This window comes from Chlamydotis macqueenii, chromosome 7, assembly GCF_036417535.1.
Source record: "Chlamydotis macqueenii isolate bChlMac1 chromosome 7, bChlMac1.mat, whole genome shotgun sequence".
NCBI lineage: Eukaryota > Metazoa > Chordata > Aves > Otidiformes > Otididae > Chlamydotis > Chlamydotis macqueenii.
The window spans coordinates 20,485,546-20,500,174 of NC_141562.1; positions in this window are offsets into that span (position 1 = coordinate 20,485,546).

Sequence of the window (14,629 nt, forward strand, 5' to 3'; positions counted from 1 at the left end):
AAGAAGAAAGTAAATGCAAAACTAAGGGTCACACTTAAAACTACAGACTGTGAAGTGCCATAGCCAGGGGCAGGCGTAGAGGGACCTGTGATATACAAGTAGGTATATTTTGTAAAGCAGCTTTTGGGGCTCTTTGGCTAAGGAAATTTTAGGTAAAGTTCAAAATGTCAGGTCAGACAAGGGGACAAAGTCATAACATTGCAGGAGGTAAGGCCAGAGTTGAAGGTGAAAGTAGAGAACACAGTGATGCTAGTCTGAGCAGAGACCCAGTAAAAGGGCTTGGCTCCTTCTACAGAGCTGCAAAACTGAGGCAGCATTTTCCAAAGAAGGCCTCTAGCAGTCCAGGTACCCCTGAACTAGGCATCCATATCCCTTGACTCTTCAGACTATCCTCTCTCTGTTCAGTGAACTCTTGCTATCCCACTTGGTGTGATAAAAGAAACTGCTAAAAATGGAGGTTGCTGAGTGCTGTGCTGCCTCTATTCAAATCTCTAATGAGCTCCTCCTTGTAGCTCTAGGTTTAATTAGTTTTCATTGCAATATTAATGATCCAAACAAACCATTTTAACTTTCCTGTTGCACAGCTGGAATCTTCTTATTTAGCATTCTGCTCTATAAGGGAATCGCACCAACTTCCTTTCCCCTCCCCTATTTGTGCCATTAATATGCATTAAAATTACAGTCTCTTTGGCACAGAGTTTCAGACCTGCTATAAAACTCTAATAATTTCTAAAAATGGCAAGATTGAACTAATGACAGAGCCTCATCCAAATAATGCAAAGATAGATTTCTCCCAGAGTTTGATGGCAGTGATGATTAATACTTCATTTATTTACAGTCTATCAGCATTTACAAAGATTTGTTCATTCCTCTGAGCACACATGCAATCTCTCTCGAACTCCATGGTATTACAGCAGAAATGCCTAATCTGTTAGTCTTCTACAAAAATGCCTTCTTCCTCTCTTTTTTTTCGTTAGGAGAAGGGCATGCCCTGCCCTTCCCAGCACAGATCTGAAGACTGCACATCTCAAAGTCTTATTCTTCCACAATGGAACAAGTGCATCTCATGTTTCCCTCTGAAATACCTGATAGGGAAGACTTAGAGCAGAGTCTTTTTACCACCTTCTGGTGTGTTTCAGCTCCTGGACTCATTTTGATTTGTGGAGATTCAAATAAATTAGGTTTTAGATAAGCTGAGGATCTTCATGTTGAAGGATGCTAGAGAAGACTAGATTCTCCCATGCTGAAGGACTGACATGGAGTCTTGCCAGCACCTTCTCCTTCCTGAGCCACAGCAACCATGGGAACACCAGTAGCAATGAAGCTCCAGGATCTCTTGCCCAATCTCCTTCTCAGAGCTGGTCTATTGCTAACACTAGATCTGGTCAGTTTTGGCTTTATCTTGTTGAGAAATGAATGTTTTCTAGGAGCCTGAGGAGCTATACTCTGCAGATAGGCTGTCAGCAGCTGGATAAAATGGTTTGCCATCCGTACTGCACAAGCAGAGGTCAAGATACAAGTCTGAAAGTGCCAAAGAGATTTAGTGCCACTTGCAAAGAGTCATTTTGATTGGACTTACTCTCCTAAGTGCTCGCATTGTTTTTGAAAATAAGACTTTGGAGTGTGAGCGTGAAGATAAAGGGGTGAGGTCTGATAGCTTGCTTTGGCATTGCCTGCAAGGTCTAAGTTCAAGAGAGCAATGAGTGACTTGATTGCAGAGCACCAGCCCCATGGACCACACAGTGGAGAGCTGGAAGTGCCTTATCCGGAGCCCCTGCTCTGGGAGCCTGATATATGCAGTCTTTCCTCATGTACAACTCTGAACTCACCCCTTCCCAAAGAGGTGTGTCCTTACAGAGTGTTTTCCCTTATGAAGTCATCAAGCCAGATGTGAGCTAAACACACACTGCTATATCTGAATCAATCATTTATGGTACTGTAGACTTCTTGAAAATCAAATCAATTCAGTAAGCACAGGAAAGAAGTAGCATCATCAAGGTCTGCCCTTGCTGCTGGTGGGAGAATCATCCAGGAGACAGATTGGGTACTGAGGGTCAGGATTTCATTCAGTGGTCCCAGGGCACTCTCCAGCTGTCTAGCATTGTAAAAATAAAACTTCCCACCTGCACCTGGCTGTGGGGAGTTTAAATAGCATTTTTTTTTTCTATCTACCTAGCTGACTGCATAGAAACCTTTAGTGTGTGAGTATCTTCACTGATGGGATTCATTACTCATTTTCTTTATTTTTGTGATCTCACAGAGGTAAGACTTTCAATGTGTAGATTTTTTTTTTTGCCAGAACACTTCTCTGCAGCAGAAGTTTCTTGAAGGTTTATATCAGTGAGCTGGTTTTGGTAATGCTCTCTTGCTGGTTTCCTTCATGTTTATGAAAGTTTGTCATTCCTTTGTTGTGCTGGAATACAACTGGGAATGGTAACCTGCAAAAGGACATTGTCAACAAGTTGAAATGTATTTGTTCAAAGTGCTCAGTCTCAGAGGTTGTAGGTAACTAATTTATTTGCTCCCAAGCTGGAAAAAGCAAAAGCGTGTGTTATCCCTTCAGAAATTGTGAGAGTAGAAGGAGAAGAGGAGGAGACAGGGAAAGGAAGGATGCTAACTCCTTGTTCATCTGCAAAAAGTGGAGACAAACCTTACATTAACTGAAAGCAGTATCAGAATCATATCCTGACAGTGTGACAGGGTTATGCAGCCTGCACCCACAGGTATGTGTGTTGTGATGGAGGACCCTTTCCCTGGTCTGGAAGCACAGCTCCTTGCCAGCCCATGTCACATTTTTTGGGAAAGACACCATCAAGAAAGTAACATAATAGCAACAGGGAGGTAAATACCCCAAGACTTCGTGTAGCTAGAGTTCCCTATAATGCCTTGTTGCAGTTCACAGTACCACAGCATGAAAATTAGCAATTTGGACACATTTCTTACTGCAAGTGAAACCATTGTTTAAGATTAAAATTAGTAAGTTCTCCTCACTTTCAGCTAGCCACAGTTTATCGCACAAATATCTCTCTTACTTGGTTTCCTTTCCCTATCAGTAAATACCTCTCTCCACCTCTGGGAACATAATAGTGCCTCCCAAAAGCTGAAATTAAATGGTTCACCAGAACCAGCATGTGCAGTGGATGAGCCTGTTAGCTAAAACTGAACCCAGGGCATTCTAGGTTCTACTGGTATTGACAGTTGAGCATGCCAGCAAGGTTTCAAACAATAAGAATATGTCCATATTTACTTTAAGTTCTTACTGGGAGGAATTTCAGTCTGTGCTATGTCTGCAGAGTCAGGCTGGGGAAATCCAAAGAGGCGAGTAAGATATGGACTGGGAAGATGGGGCAGTAAGGTCAAGCCAGAAAACTGCTGGGTGCTAACCTCCCAACTGTCTTGACATCAATCAGCACAGCACATGTAATTGCAATTTGCTCTTTCTTCAGTCATTCTCTTAGCCAATATAGTGCTGTCAAGCTAAAAGCAAAATAACTGTACCAAGGGATGGTTCTATTTTAACAAAATTATTTTCTAAATTCATTCAAATTGGTGTTCAAACTGTGTGCACTGCTTCCTTCAGTGACAGAAGTATGATTTTACCTCTTCTAATTCCTTATAGCTCTGCAGAACTGAACCACCTAAGAAGGGACAGGCTTGTGTCTCTCTGTAGGTGGGCATTTCCACTAAAACTAAGTCAACTTTTTAATAACAAAATTGTAACTGTCAATGATATTTCAATTAAAAGCCTTTTGTGACTTTCTGTTCCCAGACTAAATCACATGGCACTTAGAGAAACATCATTTTGTTTCATACCAGAGCACATTTTTCATTGCTGGTGGAGCTGACAGCATCTCTTAAAAACGCAAGATTTCAGGATAGCAGATACTTCATGTTATTTCTATTTGCTTGGCACTTCAAACCTTTGCAACACCAGCCAGCCTCAGGGTTTTTTTCTGCAGCTGTGCATGTGAACTTACATGAGTTTCAGAGAACTGAGGTCTAATAGCCTTATGTAGAAACCATTTAATTGCACTGTCCTCTCTTTAAATGAAAGAATCATTTCTTGTACTAAAAGAAACATAAAAATTGACATGTTTGGGGGATAAGCTGGTATGTCTGCATTATACACTGAGGCTTTTGACTCTCAGTACTAGGGCACTAGGGCCAGCAACCTTGCCTCAGGTGCGGATGCACTGAAAGAGAAAAACCCAGACACCTACCAGTGATTTCGGCAAGGGCATTTCCAAAGATGAATGGTACCGCAGGAGCTAGGTGCATTTATAGGTGTTTATTAATAATTAATAATTAAATTAAAGGTGTAGGCTTGACTGGGCAGGCTTCCTCTTCTGATTGAAATCTCATCCCAAAATCTTTAGCCATTTGACTTGTGAGTGAAAGCTGTGTGGCATTTCCACATAGGAGCTCATTGCAGGGAAAAACTTGAAGCTGTCAATTGTTCCAAGAGCTAATGGAGGCATTAAAAATGTAGCAGCTTACTGGGGAGAAAGCAGGGTGAGTGGGGAAGACTTGTTACTAGCATATGCTGTAACCGGACTGTAAGTGGCCTCCACACATTCATGAATGATGGCTGACCTCCGCTCTGCTAGGGCACATGTGTGCACGTCCATCATGACAACACACTCTGAACTTACTCCATCAGAGGCCCTTGGGAACATAACCCCCGTATCTGTCTCCAAATATAGCTCTGCTGGTCTGCAATATAAGGCAGTGGGGAGAGCTGCTGGATCGAGGAGCCGTTTGGAAACTGCTGCAGTGATATCCACTGAGATCTCTATGCCTGGTTGGTGACCTTCTTTGCTAAGAGGCAAATGTCTGCAGCTTGTAAAAGAAAAGGATGCCTCTGAATGCCTTTCTACTTTTAAAAGCTCCTCAGTGCCGGCTCAGCAGAGCAAGTGAAACCCGCAAGTGGCAGCGCTTACTGTACTTGTACTGTATGAATGTATGCAGCCATACATCTGGAGAGGGAGGCATGTCCCAAGCAGGGGGCTGGGAATAATTCCTGGAGCTGCCTCTGACTTAAAGATATAGCTCTGACTTGAGCACAAGGAACTGTTTCAAAGTCAGTCCCTGTGAAAATAAGGCCAGTAACCCCTCTCTGCCTCAGTGTCATCCTTTGTAACCCTTTTATAAAATAAGACTGCATAAAAGCTCACAAGGGATTAGGGAAGACTCATTCATTTGCATTTAAAGTACATCAGGATCCTTGGAGAGAAGTCCCTTATTAGAGCAATAATGGATATAAACAATAAAAATTCTGTTATCACTGTGAAATTGCAGGGATTTGGTCAACATCACTTGACTGCAGCTTTGTTTGTCCTGTAGATTGTGACAAAGAACAAATCATTCTGTCTAAGTGTTTTTGAACATAGAGGATGAACATTATATATTGCTATCTTTTAAAATAAAATTAAAACTTTAACTCTAAGGTGTGTGTAATAAAATGGCACTTTAGTTCTCTAGTGTGCCATGCAGGCGGCTTCTGTTAATTTATTCTCTTCTTTTTGTGCTTCATGTAATATTCTGAAGTTATTAATGTGGCAATATATTTGACCACAAAAACCTGCCTTCTAGTGTTGTTAAGATTGTGAATTAACTCCACAAATGGAAGGCATTTCTGAGTTCAGGGAAACAGATCATGCTGGGGATAAAATGATTAGCAACATGACAGATACACAAGAACTTCTAAGGGCAGGTTTTCCCAGGTGTCTTGCAGTGATGTCTTGCCCATGGGACTCCAGCTGTCAGTAGCATGTCTCTGTGGGGCAGAGTGTGGTGCAGACACCTGTGAACACCAAACCTGAGCTGCTGCAGCCCCTGAGACACAGCCACTCGGTGCAGCTGATGCCATTGGCAAGCTTGGATACCTTCCTGTCCCAGAGTGAGGGTGCTGGGTGCCAGGTTGAGGTCCCTACAGCACACACCCCAGTGCAGCACACACTGGCAAAATTCACTTGGTAAGGTGGCACCTCAGCCCTTAAATGACTTGGATTTCACCTGTCTTAGCTGGGTAACCCAAAACCCAGCAGCAGCCAACAGAAAGGCATTCAGTGGGATTGAATTCAGTTCAGTGTAATCCAGATGTAATACTCTAAGTCTACAAACACTGCCAGGACTAAGAGTTGGACCTAGAAATGCCCAATCAATTTCATCTTGTACCTATGAGGTAAGTCATCAAAGGCTAACAGAGTGCTGCACCTTATGATGATTGTAGTGCCAAGTCCTGAAATCACCAGGGTCAGCCTAGGTTGTAGGTACTTGCAAATAACTTTCCTCATCTGACATTCCTTTATCCCTGTGCTTAGGCATCTGCAGGACTCATCCTGTGTCAGAAGTACAGCTTCCACTGAATGCAAATTAATGGGCACTAGTTCAGTGCTCCATATCTGTGGGGTTTTGGCAATGGATGGCAAATTCATCAGAAAAAGAAACTGGTTTTTGTCAGTGGTAGTAGCCAGGATTACTATCTGGCATGGAGAATGGGAGTAGTTAAGGAGATCATGAACAAGCTAAACTGGGCGGTATATTCCACACACAGCATTGGGAGTTACTGAGGCCTCGACTGCTCTGGATGCAGCACACGCTTGTGGGGTAGCCTGGAGAGGCTGTCTTGGCAGAGACCTAAAAGGAGCAGGGTTTTCCAAGATGCTTTGCTAAAGTGTATTGCTGTGTTGGCTTTGATATCTGTCTCTCTGTGCTGGTAGGTTAGACCTCCAAAATGTCGGCTGCGTGTTTAGCTATCAGAAAGGCAAAGAGAAGACTGGGAAAGGGATCAAGAATAGTATTATGTCCCCATGTAAATCCATTCTGAATACTGACTGTGGTAATTGCTGTAACCTCAAAAATGTTGTAAGAGTAGATTAGAGAAGGTATAGAGAACAGAAGTGTGGAGAAGTGCAGAATATCTTCTTCCATGAGAAGAGATTAAATAAGTAGGATTCTTCATCCTAGAAGACAGACAACTGATAGGGACTTCTTGTTGCCCTTTCTACTATTTAGGAACTGCAGGCCCTGCAGAGAATAGCAGCAGAAAGATAGTCTTGGTCACAGAAAGAAACAGGATTTTTTTTTCCAATATTCTTGCAAGACACCGAATAATAAGGTTTGTGTGGAGAAATGGGTTGGGTTTTACACTGATGACCTAGCACAAAGACAAGTTGAATGGGTGCACAGAGGAGCTCCCTGCATCTTTTCCTTTGGCTAACCTGCTGAGACACATCCTGACAGATTCCACACTGCAATGAGGAATGTTGGGCTGAACTATGGCACCTGCAACCACCTGGATTTTGTGGCCTGTCCCATTGTGCAGCCCCTACAGAGGGCTGCAAAAAAAAATCTAACTCTTTAACAGAAGCTGCATAAAGAGTTTCCATCCTGGCATTTTTACTAGGCAGCAGATGTCTAGCTCTCAGTTAGCAGGGATTCTTGTCTTTAGTAGTATTAATCAAAGATCTTCTAACTAGCAGCATTTCTCAGAGGTCTAACTGCTAATAGCCAGTTCTGATGGCTACTGGTTTTCCACTCTCTTTTCAGGCCTTGCTGGTCAGACCACTGGCTCAGCACTGTTATATTTACCTGATATTGGAGTTCCCTGACTCTTGGCACAAGCAAGAGCAGGGTTGGTTGGTGTTGTCTTTGCCAGTGGCTGGGCAGAGGCAGGTTGCATCATCCAAGCCCTTTGCTGAACTTCTTCTGGAGAAGAATGAGGTATGGTTAAGGCAAATTTTTCATTTGGTGAATGAAGGGTTGAACTGTAGCTACTGATCCCCCTCACTGCTTCCAGCTGCCAAAGTGGGGCCAAGCCACTGCCACCCTCTCCTTCGTCCTCAACGTGCACTCTTTCTAGAGCTGTCAAGCGAACAGTGAAAGAAAACAGACTTAAAGACTCATTTAACTGCAAAACAGTACCTGTCTCTTTAGGCAAATGCAGTGTTTGCTTGTCACTCCTGTCAGCAGCCTGGGCTCTGCCCAAAAGGCCCTTTAGGCACCTGATGATGTAGGAGGGGGAGCTGTGCTGTGCTGCTGCACTGCCCGCAGCACCGGTGGGCCGTGGGGCGGTGGGTGAGGTGTCAGTCTCAGGGGACATCGCTGCCAGCACAGCTCAGCACCCCTCATTCGCACAGGGCGGCCACCGCGGCCCTGCCATTTCACACTATCCTAGCCACAGCAGGGGAAGGAAGGAGAGCATCAGCAGGGGCAGATTTTCTCTGTGAGAACAACTGAGTACATATCTTTTTAGTTCATCTGTCTGGGTGAAGTGCTGTTTCCTGACTGATTTTGAAGTGAAATATAACACCCTTTGCTTACATGAAGTTGTTGCTGGCGAGAGCTGGCACCCTCTCTTGCTCAAATGTGCAAACACTTTCAGTGTCCACCTTCTCTCTTCCTCTTTTTAGCCTTGCCTAAAATCCTGTTGCGTTGCAGTGGTCAAGAATCACACTTGTGTCTGAAAGCAAAAGCTTACGGCCAGGCAGCCTGGGGTATGGTGCTTGCCCGGCACTGAGAGCACAGCAGGGCTGCTCAGGCAGAGTGACAGCTTAGTGCAGTTTGCTCAGGAAGGCTGAAATTAGAGGAGAAGACTTAATTCATTTAGACGCCTTTGATCTGATCCTGTAAAATATTCATCTGCTCATGTTTCCTACTGGAAAAATTGCAAAGAGTCAACAGAAATAAGACCAGACCTGCAAAGTTTAGAATAAAATAATTACTTTTTTGTTTTGTTGCTCTTAGTTTTCCCTTTATTCTTTTTTTATTTTTTTAGGACTTTCCCAATGTCCCCACTCCCTTTATATCTCATCTTGTGCATATTTCATCTGTATTTCCTCACTCTGGGGATCTCAGCCATTGCTGGGTTTCAGTCCCCTTTCTGGGGGCCAGAGTCCTGCCCCCTCTCTTCAGCTCTCTCCGCACTCGGTGCCTAGGCTAAGCCAGTCAGAAAGGCTTCCCCTTTCATCTGCGGAGAGTACTGTGCCCTGAGACTGTGATTCCTCCTGAGGGAAGAAAGGCATTTCAGACCTCCCAGAGGTGTCTTCTAACCTCCATCAATGAGAAAGGGAGCCAAGATGGCCAGTTTGAATGCGTAGGCAGCCAGCACTGGGTGTGATGGATTCCATCCACTGGATCTTGTCTTCTCGCTCATACAGGATATTTTGCACTAGAGCTTTTCTCTCCCTCACATCACTGATTGTGAACCATCCGTGCATTCAAATGCTGAAACAAATGTTCTTGAGTGTCTCTGTCCCCTGAGGGTGAATAGTTGCATTCCTGCCCCCTCTCAATGATAATAATAATAATAATATCTTCTATTTATAGAGCTTCAAAGTTTCCCAAAGAGCCACCTTTGGGATGGAACACACCAACAGTTAGATAGTGCATAGCAACCCTAGACAACAACTTAAGACAGATGAATGTATCCAGTTGAAGCTGAAGATGAAATTTCATTTGGCAGAAGATAATTGCAAAAGTTATTAATTATTATTGTTGTTGTTTATGCAGCTATAGACTGCAATAGGCAGTTTTTAAATACTACCAGTAGGTAGACAAAAGCGCAAAGGCACTATGATCATACCATAGTAATTTGCAGAAGGCAGAGTGTGCTAATGAAAATCCTCCCTTGGAGGTTTTCCCATCTAGAATTCAGAATAAGTTGATGAATAGTCCATAATGCTGGAAGAGGAGAGAGAGCTGGATTCTCTTCCTGGCTTTTCTACAGGTTCCCAGTGTGGGTCTCACCAGGGCAGAGTAGAGGGGCAGAATCACCTCCCTTGACCTGCTGGCCACGTTCCTCTTGATGCAGCCCAGGATGCGGTTGGCCTTCTGGGCCACAAGCATGCATTGCCGGCTCATGTTGAGCTTCTCGTCAACCAGCACTCCCAAGTCCTTCTCCTCAGGGCTGCTCTCAATCCATTCCCTGCCCAGCCTGTATTTGTGCCTGGGATTGCCATGACCCAGGTGCAGGACCTTGCACTTGGCCTGGTTGATGTTTAACTAAAGGTGAGATCTGGAAAGCATTCTAATAGAAGTATTTGATATGAATCTCTACTTGTTTTGCAGCATGATTTTATTCAAATTGACAGTTATTGGGGTTTTTTTTTGCTTAAGCAACAGGACCAGGTGCACGTGGGCCTGGATTTATAGATCATGTGCAAGGTTAGGTGCTTGCCTACTCTGGTACTGGCCACAGTGGAAACCCCTAATATACTTGATGACTATTTTTAAAATCTCATGGACTTCACAAACTAATGTAACTGAAATAGTAAACATAAGGACTGTGTCATTATATCTAAAGTATCCTATGGAAAGTGTGAGTCTGCAAATTATTTTGGAAGGCAACTATGAGAATTTGTTGGCTATCATTTTTTACATTGATTCCAAAATAAATGGTAAAGCTATGAAAGGTACAAAGGAAAATGTGAATCAGGACACTGGAATTAACTGTACATCAGAGCATCTAATGTTGAACAATATAAAAATATTGTTGTTTGAATAACATTTAATTTTTACTCATTTCCATTTACACCACGAGTTCCTTGCTTTCTTCATATTTTCTGATCTTGCATTACTAACATGGAAGTTTTATATTTGTTTCTTCAGTAATTTTCCTAAAAATCTGTAGTCTTTCAGAATTGGTAGAGATATTTGTTTCTACTGAGGCATTTGATACTTATGGTCAACTAGGCTGGAAAAAGCCTAGTACAAGGTCTCATTAGCATCACTTCTGTGAGGACAGCACAGGTTCCATCTTTAAAGCAATAACCAAGCAGAGCATGTTCCAGCTCCCACTCATGTCTCTGGAAGGGTTTCTGTTGATTGGCTGTCATAGTTCAGGCCCGATCAGGACCAGACTACGCAGTCTCTCTCTCACTCCCCCCACCCTCCGAGAGAACAGGGAGAGTAAATATAAGGAAAAATATGCCAAGCTGCTTCTGCAGTCAACATCAATTTCCTGAATATCCAGCTTCCATGCGTCACATTGAAATATCTGAGGGACTATTTGTCCTTCGGCAGGACTGGAATACCATCAGTGGAGACACCAAACCTTGCCTCCTTGTTCAGGCCTGCCTGCATACACAGTCATTTTCTTAATGGATTTCAGATACACCTTGTATTTGGGAATTACTGCTGTATTTTGAAACAGCAATACTTTCTGTGACTTACAAAAAGATTGCAATAAAAATGCACTCTCAGCATGTACTGCTTAAATGCTTCAGTCTGTGCTCTACATTGTGTGTAAACACTTCTGCTGAAATCACTGAGAATATTTGTATGAGTGACGTTATGAATTTGCTTAGAGCCCTGATTCTGTGAACATGTTTATTTTGTTCCCAAGACAAGGGCCCCTGATCTCTGCAGGAAGATAATTAATCGCATACATGTTTGCAGGATTAGAATTTTCATCAGTAATATTTTTATTATTTGTTTTATGTTTATCTTTTTGCCTAGAATGCCTTTGTAAAGTTTAAAGGAAGCCAGTTGTGACTTTTTTTAAAGGACATTTATCTCTTTATTCCCATTTCCTTCACATATTTGACAGCATAAATTTTCTAATGAGTTTTGCAGACCACAAATCTTTAAAAACTGTCTGAAGTTAGTGGTTTATGTGATTGTAATTCAAACACATGCTCTTTCCTTAATGGAATGAGATTAAAGAAGAATTCTTTTGTTTGCATTTGTCAGTCTATTAATACCAGTCACTTTAATACATTTGGTACAGTGAATTTCAGTCCCAGGAATCACTTTACTGCTAAGAGTAGTCTCTGACTACCTGGGAGTTATCTGGTTAATCCTTATTAAGGGATTGTGACATAGTTTTTAGGCCTGGGGGATTCTTAGGGGGTTCTCTGATGCTGTCTTCCTACCTACTCCACATACCTCACTGACACTGTTCTCCAAGTTCAGCTCCAGGGAAAGGACGAAGATCTGTTCCTAGTTTTCCAGTCCACCCAATTTCCTAGGCAGATTGTGCCAAGGACCTTGCAGCCATGTCCTGGGCTGTGCTGACCAGCCCAGGTGTGCAGCAGACAAAGGAGCTGGGACTGATTTCTGCAGTGAATCTTCACAACTGAGCTGTTTCTGATTGCTGCGTTTCTGTTTTCTCGCTTTTCTGCAGCTTTCTGTTCCTCATTTGACTCCTTTCTTCTCATTCGTTATTTAGCAGTGTTCTGCAGAGAAGCACATTTGCTATCTTTCAGACCAGGTTTTTAGCTCTTCTTGGCCTTTCTGTGTCTGCATGAATTCCTCCTGCTAGCACTGATAATCTCACTGCATCACCATGTGTTGGTTTGTTAATCTTCTGGTCCTGAGACTCAACAAAACCTTGAACAATTACACATTGGCTTTTTCTGAAAGGCTGGGCATAAACTTCCAGTTCTCTCTCTAGTGCTTCCTATTTTACTGAATGCCAATTTTAGATTACTTACTCTTCTTAAACCTGACTTGAAGTCATATCATTTTAGAAATACAGTATTACAATTTCTCGGATTACTGGAATGGGAAATAAAGCAAAAAGCTATGCTGCTTTTCACAGTTAACTGGTGTGCTCTATCTGCTAGTGAACTGGAAATTGTGTGTGCCAGGGCTTGCATACTAGTGGTGCCCATTTTTCTGGCAAGATATGCAAAACTGAAGTATTTTTCAAAACCTTTTGTGGTTTCCATTACTCCTTTTCTGGGAAGGGTTTTGAGCTAGGAAAAGAATTAGTTTGAGAAAGAAGTAGTGCAAATTTAAATTCCTTCCCTGTCTGATCCACATCTGGGGTGAAACCTCTCTCCTAAGCCAAGCTGGCCTTCCCTTCACTTCCCACCAGTGCTCCAGCGCAAAACCATGCAGGTAGATACTTTGCACCCTAGTATGCTCTGAACGCATTCTGCAGTGCTGTGAGTTTTGGAGACAATGCCGATATGTTTTGAAACTTCAGTGACTGCTGAGGAGAAAAATTCTTGTATTTTCTTCTGCTGTGCTTCACCGTTTACTCTTCTTGGCCTACAGCAAGTGTATTCTGCAAACCACAAAATTAAAACCCATGTAGTTCAGGCGAAGTCATTAGCTTATAACAAGCTTTAATGCTTTATCTTTTCTCTCTCTTCACCCCTCCCCACCCAGAGATAAGCCCACATTTGAACCGCAGCTACCTCTGCAGTACTAACTGTACTGCAGCATAACACAACTTCCTCTTGTAAAATGTTGGTATTCCCCAACATCTGAGGGAGCCAGCCCTGCAAACACTGCCCAAGCCACGTCTCTCAGCTGCAAAGGAGCCTGACGCAGGACAGGGCCAGTGGTTCTGGGGAAACTTCCACAGAAATTCGTCCAACGTGGTGTGTAAAATGAAAAATATTGCATGAAATCTGGATGGGGGGTGGGAGAATGGAACAAAAATCATACTAGCTAGTTCACCTTGTCTGTGGAGGGGTGATACAGTGCAAAAGACTCTGAGAGCCACCATGTGACACCTCTGGGTTGACTAGGCTTCTAGCTGCTTGGGCTCTCATATGATCACCTAAAAATAGCACCTTATGTTTCCCATCATTGCTGTCCAGCTATTTCAATTAGCTTGTGGTCTCCAGTTTTTGCTTTGTGATTTGTAAATAGGAAATATTTACGCTAGGCCACTAATTCCACATTCCTCCAACTTCTTTTCTTAAATTAGATGACTTATAGCTATGTTTATAAAATACCTAATGCGTTTGTCCTAATATTTCTAAATGTCACTGGCTTCTACATAATGTTTTTAAAGAGAACTAATTTTTAGATCACTCAGACTATTTACAGGCATTTTTTCCATCATCTGACCTGTCACAAGTGTGCTCCTTTCTTAACCTTTAGTTGAAAGACCGATTCGTTGCATGTGCTGGGACAGGCTGAACCTCTCTCGCAAATTGCAAAGTGCTGTCAGTTCCTGCTGATTTCACTGACAATTCCTATGGCTTGGAAGGGAAAGATTTCCAAAGTAAATCAGTGCCCTCCGGGCAGATAGGTACCTAACGTGATTTTCAGCTATTTTCAATAGCACTGTTTCTTTGAAAATTTGTCCCAGATAGAACAGTGCTTTGCAGGATTAAAGCTTTACTTGCAGAATCTTAAGTTATCTTCTGGTGTTTAGCATTTCCTGTAGTAAGTTTCTTTTCTGCCATGTCTTCCGCTCTTGGCAGAGTGTTTAATAGCAAGACAGTTATATAAAAGCATGTTTTGGGGTTCTGCAGATACGATCAACGCATGTGAGGTGGCTTTCTTACAGGAAAGACTTTGCTCCTGACTGCAGTCAGTTTGATTTGGGGGAAATAAGAAGGATGTGGCTGTGCTGACATTCTTGCCAAAACTGTCACTGAGACTGTGTCTTTAGGGTCCTTCTAGCCTACATTTTGACCCTGAAAGCCATAAGAGGGCTGCTAAGCCCCAGTCTGGTGCTATGGCCGGACACGTCCCAGAGTTTTAGGATGAGTGTTCGGGGCTGGAATCCAGACGAGTCGTCGCTGAGTCAGCTGAGTCTCGGTGGTATCGATGGGGCAGCAGCAGGGAGAGCAGATCAGGCTGTAGACATTCTTTTCAAATTGAATTTAAGGTCATACTTGCAGAGCTGAAAAAGATAGATGTTGATGGAACCAATGTCTGC